Source organism: Fringilla coelebs (assembly GCF_963513975.1).
Source record: "Fringilla coelebs genome assembly, chromosome: 6".
In the NCBI taxonomy this organism is placed as follows: domain Eukaryota; kingdom Metazoa; phylum Chordata; class Aves; order Passeriformes; family Fringillidae; genus Fringilla; species Fringilla coelebs.
Genome location: NC_140034.1, coordinates 5,691,032 through 5,701,341, shown reverse-complemented (window position 1 = coordinate 5,701,341; position 10,310 = coordinate 5,691,032).

The window sequence follows — 10,310 nt, the reverse complement described above, 5'->3', positions numbered from 1 at the left end:
CTTAGCCAGCCAATTGTAATGGGCCTGCCCACAATTGCCGGGTGTTTAACCTAAGAATTAGCTTAGCAATCACAGCTGAAATTACATGAGAGACTGACGATGCGTAAGAATACTTCATCGTGAGTCATCGAGAGTCTTATGATGCTCTTAGGGGGTTTATGATTATTAACATCCAGGCAAGAGACTGAAAATTTGAAAAAGACTGAAATTTCCAGATGTGAGGGAGATTAGTTTGGATGAAAGGATAAGATTTATATTCTGTAAACACCCTTTTTTCCCCTTTTGTCTTGTCAGTCATTTTCTTCTTTCAGTATGTAGTCATCTTCTTTGGACAACCACACACAACTTATGCTTTGCTATGTTCATTCACATAAATGTGTTTAATCGGTTGTCTCTTTTAACAAGCTGTTAGCTGGGACACAGCTGAGCAGATGATTTTTTTTGTGTCAATTAAACAGTTAAATTAAGCTAAAAGCAACATGTCCGAGTCAAATAACCAAGGCAGGGACATATTTAAAATTTAAACATTACTCAGTATTTTGCAAAATAAGTTTTCCGCAGTACCAAAGATTCTGTAGAGTCCCGGATTTACAGGATAATCCTGGTCTGGAGCTGGATTTTTGCCACTCATGCCTTTTTTTTTTTTTTTATTTGACGGGATAACCAAAGTTTAAATTTAGTTTCATTACATAGGTGCTGAAGTGGTATGACTAAGAAGTAAAGACATTGTTTCATGTTTGCTGGCATAAGGGACATGGTAAAAATGGATATGAGATCACAAATTCCCTCTGTTGGCTTTCTTAGGAAAGCAAAACAAGCAGCAATTTGGATTTTTAGCATTTTATGACAACCCTCACCCTGCAGTGACGGTGTTCTGTTTTGTTGGGGATGGTGCATAACAAAATATCAGCAAAACAACAGGGGCCAATATGAAAGGAAAGTGCTTGTTGTGCATTTTAAACCCAGAGGTATCAGGCAAGGAGATCTGTATTACAGATTACATTAGCATACATTCTTTTGGAGAATATTTAAGGTGCAGCTTCATATCAGAGGATTGCTCAAAACATGGATGTTACTTGGAGATAATCCAAGTCTCCACCCTAACCAGAAAAGTATTCTTCCTTCTCAGGAAATTTCAGTTAATCCAAGGGATTAGGACAGCTACTTCTTGTGAATGTGATTTCTTTTAAGGATTTGAAACAAGTTTGTTTCCTTGCTTGTTTTCTTTCTTTGTAGTATATGACTCCCATATTTATTAAGATAAATCTATGTCTCCATTCTCTTTGTGTGTGTAAAGGCATTCACTATGTTTTTAAAAAGTCATTGGCGTTTTTTTCATTTTTAACTTTCATAGGAATTATCAAAATAATTGGCTAGTACTTGACATTTATTGTGTTGTAATTACTCCCTTGTGTTGTTTTCCTCTGTTTCATGTTGAAGATAAATAATAGGATCCCTTGAAAGAGACAAGATAAGGGAGGAAGAGGGAAAAAGCTTGTCTTACAAAGAAAAATGATGAGGTGAAAAAGGGAAAGCGGTGGCCATGTTAATTCACAGCAGTCTGCTGAAAACAGAATTGGAACCATTAGCTCACTCTACAGAGGTCACAGAATTGCCATTCTATGACATAAATCTCAATTATTATAGACAGTGTTTTAACATGAAAGCAGCAGTTGAACTGAGCTGAACCCACGTTAGACAAGAGGCTCATTACCAATAACACCTGGCAAATGGGAATTTTCCTGCAAGTGCAAACTGAAAAGTGGAGTTACACCCCCCAGAACACTGAGCAAACTCCTGCTCTGCTGGTGACCTTCTGGGAAGGATTTGTGACTACTCTAAAGAGAGCAGTTCTCATCTAACTGCAGAGACAACCTATTGAGAAACTCATAGTTAAAAAAAAAAAGGCAATTTCTAGTGACACCTATAAAATCAAAGTTTGATATCTTTTTTGAACATGAATCCTAAAAGCATTGAAGTTCATCCAGTGCCTTTCAAGTTAAGCTCAAGATTCCCACTGACTTCAGCAAGTCTGGATTGGGTTTAAATTTCTAATTCACTCATTAGAACTGTCAAAGTAACTTTCATCAGGTTAAGCTGGATTAATGATCCAGTAGTCACTTACCATAAAATCATGGAATAATTTTGGTTGGAAGGGACTTCTGGAGTCACCTGGTTCAATTCCTGGCTCAAAGCAGACACAACGAGGAGTTGCTTAGGTTTTTTTCCAGCTGAGCCATAGAATCTTGGTGTATCCTGAGTAGGAAGGATCATGGAATCCAGATGCTGACCCTGCACAGAACAACTCCGGGAATCCCACCCTGTGCCTCCTTGAGCTCTGTTAGACTTGGTGCTGTGATCACTGCCCTGGGGGGCCTGTTCTAGTGCCAGCCACCCTCTGGATGAAGAAGCTTTTCCTAAATCCAACCCAAATATCTTTGAGAATGGAAATCTCACCTGACTGGACACTTTTGTTTCCCACCAGAATTTCCTGTGTTATAATTTGTGTTGTCTCTTATGACTGTGTATCTCTGAAAAGAGTCTGTATTGAAGGCAGCAATAAAACCTTCCCTTATCCTTCTGCCCTTACAGCTGAGCAATGACAGCTCTCTAAGTCTCTCTCCACCTTTGTTGGCCTTCACTTTGTCCAGAGCATTCATGAATTCACTTACCCAGGGCAGGTAACAGGAGGCTGCTTAAAGAGCTTTGATTTAAATGACTATGGCCAGGATCTTGCCTGTTGCTGTGACATGTGAAATGCTTTTTAACATAATTAAAAATCCTGCAAACCCATGCAAAATAAACCATTATTGTCTTTTGTGACTCTCCTGAACATCTTTGGGTTGACACCTGTGCTACCACCCTTTTCTGCCTGATCCTGGGTAATGCAGGAAACATTTTTAGGTGTTGGTATTAGTTAGAGCAGTCTTGGAGCTTCTTTTTCTTAGTTTTGGGTAACAGAAAAGAACTCCTAAAATATCAGGTGCACCAAACTTCCCTTCTCCCAATGCCAGCATGTCCTGTCCTTCACCTGGTTAAGAAAGCACTGTGCTTTAATTCACTTCTCTGACATCCAGGGATTTCCCCAGATAATCAGATCTCTGTTTTACAGTTGCTGGAATGGGTGCTAATGTTTAGCCACCTCCTTACCTGTTTATCTACTTCAAATATGTGCTATCTGAGCAGGACTGCAGCCTCTGGATTTTGTTAGCTGAGATGCACAGAAAAACCCCATCCCCAGCAGCCCATGCTTCTCGAGCTCCTTACATAATATCTTCATTAAAATGCCAATCACAGGGTGCTGCTAAGAGCCAGATCGGGCTGGGATCAGCTTTTTAGGCCACGTTCACTTTTGGACTTTTTGCCTGAGAAATTCCACAGGTTCACATGCTTGATTATGCAATTATTTTCTTGAATTCATTTTAAAAACTGCCCCTATGCTGAGTTCCCAGCCCCAAAGCTGATCTTCCTTGTGATTTAATCTCTGATAGTAAAAGGTTAAGAAAGAGAAATCTGGAATTTTCTCTTAAAAAATTTTGTTGGTAATGAAAAATCCCTGGCATTTTGTGTTTTGCTTTGGGAAGACCAGCAGAGGGGGCCTAAACCAGAGAGCAAACCCCGTCCCAGATTTGTGCTGGAGTTGTGAACAATATCAGTGTAAAAAACCCAAAACAGCCCCACTTTATTTTAGTTCTCTATTAAAACCAAAGCAGAATACGCCTGTGAAAAGGAAGGGACAGTAGCTGTCTTAGGAAAATTGCACTATTAAGAGGCTGTCCCAAAAGTAGTACTAATCGTTAAGGAAAAAAAATTGGCAATTAGGAAAGAAATTTTAATTATATGATTCCATCATTGGCTAACAGCTACTAAAGTACTGATTCCTTGAAATATCTTTCTTTGGAAGACATTCCCTCCACAAGCTATTCCTTAAGTTACCTCTGTGTCAGGAGATGGAGGAAGAAAAAATCTTTCAGTGCAAGATTTAGAGCAGGCTCCCGACTTATGTTCCCTGGCCACTCCCATAGTGGAGTTTTTTTCTGCTGATTATTGCAGGTGCCCAGTGAGGCAAAACTCTGCAGAATCAGCCTTTTGGAAATACTCCTTTTCCTCCTCCTGCCCCTCACTCACAATATTTAATGTTGCAAGAGAGAAAGTTTTCCCTCTTCCCTTTGAGTAATCCTTTCAGTTCTAGTGCACTGAGAGAGCCCACATGGGAAAAAACCCTTCTAGAGTCATTACAGCAGATTTAAATTGAATAAATATTGTATATATACACGTATGTAGAGATATATACATATATAAAATTCCAGATGTGGAAAGGGAATACAAACCTTTCCATTAAATTTGGTGACCTTGGAAAAACCCCCCAAGCTGATAGACACAAAACAGGGATCTAAGAATCAGAGTGTAAACAACAATGATATTGTCTGCCTCTTCACCATGAGAAAATGGTTTGGTCTGTAGCAAGAAAGCAAGAAAGCTGTTCCTTTAAAGCAAAACAGAATCAACCTCTTCTATCTTGCCTTCTTCTAATGTTTCTTTTGAATAATCAGAAAGAATTATGTAGAAGTAATGTCACACAAACAAAATGCTATTATCATCAAATGGGATTTTCTTCAATTTCCCTGAACATGTTCTCTATTTCTGTTATTTAAATAAACACAGGTGATTTAGTCACACCCCTAATGTAAACTAAAAAAAATGTGTTATGAAAAGGAAATGGATAATATGACTCAAGAACTCTGAGTTCCATCACTGTCCCTTCATAATAAACAAATCTTATCTTCATATAGATGGCCCATCTCCTGCAAACAAGGCTGAAGTTTTTCTGATTTCTCTTTTTATTATTTCTCTGAGTAAAAGTGCTTTTAATGTCAATAAACAGGAAGAGAAGTCAAAATAGAGTGGTCTGGAGGAATGTGCAGGTCTCAGGCACACCTGACTAGAGTTCACCCTTATGTGAAGGACACATCTGGATCCCTTCAGTCACAATAAAATATCCTGTTGGGTTGGGGGGGAGACTTGATGTGCAGGAGTTCTTTGTCTGGAGGCAAAGAAAAGTCCTTTAAAAGTAATGTGCCTCTTTTAAACAAATACAGTTAATACAGGTGTCAGTGAATGATCACAGAGCACTTTGCAAACAAAACCCAAAGCCAAGCTGTTTATAATCAAATTGAAAAGTCATGGATGTGAAATTGGGAAGAAAGGCAGGGCCAAGTGGATCTGCATGTGGCTGGGATCACTGCAGAGTTTTACTGCTTCAAACACAAGTCTCACACCAGGTACAAGGTGGAAAATGGCTCTTGCTTCTTATACTGAGGAAATCCTGCCCAGGGCATGCCACAAAAAGTCACTGACCAACACCCAGGAATCATCTTCTGTGCCTGAAGATGCTCCTATTTTTGTCCTGGCTGTCTGAATAAGCATTGTTTTACCCCTGTGTATTTTATATTGCTGTTTTGTATTTTTCTGTGATGGTCTCTGTTGTTATAAGACATTTTTCTATCTATTTTTCTATTTTAGTTTTTTTTTTCTGAGGGAGCAAACAGTGAGGTGTAAGGAGAGGAGAGGAGGAGAAAAGATTTACTCACAGTTACACTTCACTTATCTAAATAGCTGCAAAGACTTGTGTAATCACCTTTGCTCCATCTTTGCTAGCAAGTAAAGCAGTCTTTGAGCTTTCTAGTACTGAGATCAGCTGGACTCACCTGGCTTGTGTGCGTAGCTGATGTCCCTCAGACATGCCCCACATTCCTGGGGACAGTGCTTGTGTGCAAAGCCATACCAGGAACTTCAGAAAGAGATTGAAAGTGTGGATGACCATATGCCAGCGTACAACTCCACACCCTGGCCCTGTTTGATCTGACTGGTACAGATGCAGCTTACTCTGGCAAAAAAAAGTGCAATGTCTCTTGTTTACCATCTACTGCTTGGGAACAGGCTGTATTGAATTATAAAACAGTGGCTCACAGCTGTATTTACTGTTTTACAAATGGATAGAAGACACATCATTTCATCTTGTCCTAATTGTTCAGCCTGGAGAAGGGCAGGCTTCAGGGAGTCCTTAGGGAACCTTCCAGTGCCTTAAGAGGCTCCAAGAGAGCTGGAGAAGAACTTTGGACAAGGAGGATGGCTTTAAACTGACTGAGGTTAGATTAGAATTTAGGAAGAAATTCTTTACTGTGAGAGTAGTGAGGGCCTGGCACAGGGTGCCCAGAGAAGCTGTGGCTGCTCCTTCCCTGGAAATCCCCCAAGCTAGGCTGGATGGGGCTTGGAGCAACCTGGGATAGTGGAAGGTGTCCCTGCCCATGGCAGAGGGGTTGGAACTGGGTGATCTTTAAGGTCCTTTCCAACCCAAACCATTCTATAATTCTATGGTAATTAGAATTAGACTTCAAGTTTTAAATTGATGGGAGCTCACACACAAAAGTTTAATTAAGAAAGTGAAATTAAATGGATGCAAGTCATAAGCAAAATTAAGGAATGATTTAAAGGAAGAAAAGATGGGAGTTATTTTCTTCAAGTCTCTAAATTGCCTGAGAAAGGCAGCAGGCAGAAGGGGCTACGTGTGAAAAAACATGAGGGTGGAACAACATGCTGCTAAAAGCTGAAATGAGAGGCAATTAGGGGAGATAGGATTGCAGAGGCTTAAGTGCTGAAAACCTCAGAGACTTGAACTCCAGAAGGTACTTGGATGCACAAAGCAGAGGAGCTTGGCTGTTTGTAAGCAAGAGGAAAAATTTCATTGACGTAGAGCCGGCAGAATTGTTCCTTGAATCAACATCAGATCACAATGATTGCCACATTTAAAGGGCTCAAATGGATCATTCTTACCTGGGATACAGTTTTAGGTTTTCAGTAAATGCTATTACTAAAGAGATGACACTTTCTGAAATAGTAATTTGTGGTTAAACAAGGTATAAAATAAAATCAATAGAGGGAAGATACATATCCATTTTCTGATCAGAAAGATGTATGTAAGAAGTATTTTTGGCACTCTGTTACATTTACATGGGACTGTCTCTGTCTGGGTGTGTGTTTGTTTGTCTCCTCTTCAGACAACACTAAACCATACAGCACAGATCACATTCTGAAGCAGATAGGATGGACACATGGCCTTACTTCACTTGCATTCATTTTATGACTGATTCTCCCTAAAATTTTGTTTTCCTAAACAAAGCAAAGAGCTTCTCTCCTTATAAAGTATTCTGTTTTGCTCATGGCGAAAGAGAAAATAGAGGAAGAGGGTGCTCTACTTAGTGCTGTTCATTTTAGTATTATTGTACTCTCATAAATAATTGAGTGAAGTAAGAGCATTTTTTAAATCTATGTTTTACACAGACACTGAAATAATCTCAGATAATTGCTCTGGAGCTTTATTCATTCTAATATGGATCAAAGAAATTGCATCACAGCACTGTGGAAAATACTCACACCCATGCTGTCACAGTATTATTAGCAGGGCTGGCAGCAAGTCACGTGAGGCCCACCTTGTGAACATTCCAAGTGGAAGCACTTCACCCATAAATCTGTGCAAATTTACTCATTTTATAGAGTCACAGAATGGTTAGGGTTGGAATGGACCTGAATTACCATCTCATTTCAACCCCCTGCCATGGGCAGGAACACCTTCCACCAGACCAGGCTGGTCCAACCTGGCCTGGAATACTTCCAAAGCAGAGGCAGCCACAGCTTCTCTGTGCAACCTCATCATCCTCACAAGGAAGAATTTCTTCTTAATATCTAATCCAACCTGCCCTCTTTCAGTCTAAAACTGTTGCCCCTTGTCCTGTCACTACATCTTTTGTAACCTTTGTGTTTCTTATAAGTCCCTTTATATATTAACAGGCCACAATAAGTTCTTCATGGAGCCTTCTCTCCTCCCAGGTGAGCAACTGCAACTCCTTCAGCCTTTTGCCATAGGAGAGGTGCCCCAGCCCACTGATCATTTTCATGGCCCTCCTCCAACAGGTCCACACCTTTTTTGTCCCAAAAATCCACAGCGGGACACAGACCTTCAGTCTCACCAGTGCAGAGTAGAGGTGGAAAATGTGGGCTGCAAGATCATATTGCTGGCTCATGTCCAGTTTTTCACCCATCAGTATCCCCAAGTCTTTCTCTGCAGGACAGCTCTCAGTCCTTCCATCCCCCAGTTCTACTTCTGCACAAAGTCTTCTCAGCACTGCACAGCTGGAGGGAAAAAAATGTAGGAAGAGCAATCCAATCAAATCTATATTTTTGCCATATTGCTTTAGAGACAGAAGGCAGCTTATCTTGCTTTTATTTACACTAAGTGTGTCAATATAATTTGTGTAACTCTTGAGAATAAGGCTTGTTATCATATTACGTGCTGAGTTTAATTGACCTGTTGTCTGCTGCCACTGACACAGCAGGGGAACCTCAGCAGGGCTCTCGGAGGGTGTGGGCCAAGACTGTGACCTCCCACATCAGTAACTGCTTGTGATTTTGTTTTCAGGGCCTTGCACTCCAGCTCTACACTGGCTCGTGCACTTCCCAGCTGGAGTTAAGCACGTTGTGCAGATATCAGAATGTGTTTGCTGAACTCCAAAGTGCCATCTGCATCAGCCACGGGGCAAAGTGCAGCAGAGCTGTCACTCATGCTGCTGATGATCAGGTTGACTTTGGTTGACTTTTAAAAGCTGTTAGCAGTGATGGCCTCTTCAGAAAGTGAAAATCAGCTTCTCATGTGGAAACTAAGTTCAGGCATTACAAGGAGAAATTTTTTTTTGGGTCTTCCTTGGAAAAGAAGATGTTGGTCAAATCCAAGGGCTCCGTTATGATCTGATGCTTTCAGAATTCATTGAACAGACTTGAATAGAAAATTCCTTTAAATTTTTCCCAACAATTCCTTAGGAATTCTCCCAGCCTAGCTTGGGAGACTTCCAGGAATGGAGCAACAAAAGTTTCTCTGGGTAACCTGAAGATGTACTTACCTATCATTAACATAATACTAACGAGATGAGTGTATTTACTTTTTATATATTGTAAAACAGCAAGAATGGACATTACCTTCTAAAGGACATTTTAAGTTTTCTGAGTGCTCTCCTTCCCAAGCTCAGGTTGGCACCAAGCAGGAACTTCATGCCTATCTCAGGGCAGGACATAAAATCTCAACTGATGGAGACTGTGCAGGTGTTCAAATGCACAAAAACTCCCTGATTTAACCTTTTTTTTCTTTTAACAAGAGAAATATATTTTACTCAGCTTTGTCGTAAAAGAAGGGTTGAAGCACAGAGTTAACACAATGAATTCTCACCACTAACCAATCACAAGATGCTGGAACTTCATCACAAGATGCTTGTGAGTTTCTCCTACTCATCTTTTCTGTGCTCAGCCCCAGCTGCTGCATTCCTGTGTCTTTGGGGATAGCTGGGAAAACCCCCACTGGGAGTACACTGTGCAGCTGCAGTTTACATCCTTTTCCAGCTTTATACTGCCTGTTTGGGTGTGTTGTGGCTCAAAGCTCCACAATTGTGTGTGCACCCCCTGCATTTAGCACAAGTAGGAAATGAGACCCAGGAAACAGTTTAATTACTTGCTATTTGTTTATATTATTTGTATTTTCCAAGACATTAAGGTTCCCTTGCACTGTGAATTACATTAACATTAGATAAATAATTCTCAACCCAGTAAAACAGGAGAAAACAGAAAAATAAAAAGAATACCTGTTACCTATAACTGTGTAACTGTGAACATTCATAGTTCTGTGACTTCCTTTATAACCTTCACTGGCCTGCTTCTATTCTGAACTACCACAACCATTTAATTTACAGTTATTAGTTTGAACATGGTTGATGACTGGGGCTATTTACAGAAACAAAGTATGTTGATGGTATATTTTTATTTTCCATCACATTTCCCTTGTGGTATGAAGTAGGTTTGGACTGATTTGCTGAAAAATCAGTAGTAGCCCAAAGGTTCAAAGGTAGACCATGGCCATGTTTTGCCCCAAAAAGCTGTAATGCAAATTTTATGGTAATTCAGGAGGTGATTCATGAATTCTTTGCTCACTGGTGGAGCAGGAACAGACCGAGCAGCTGTGTGTGGTAAAGAGCCATCCTGTGCTGCATCTGCTGACAGATCAGGGCCCTGAGCCTGTGAGATTTTGGGAACAGGATGTATGTCCTGTCCCACATAAGCTCTGCATGCATTTGTGTCATATCTGGTGAGGAGCCAGGGATTACTGTGGGTTACCCTTTTCACAGAATCATAGAACAGTTTGGGTTGAAAGAGACCTCACAGATCATCTTGTTCCAACCCTTCTGCCGTGGGCAGGGACAGTTTCCACT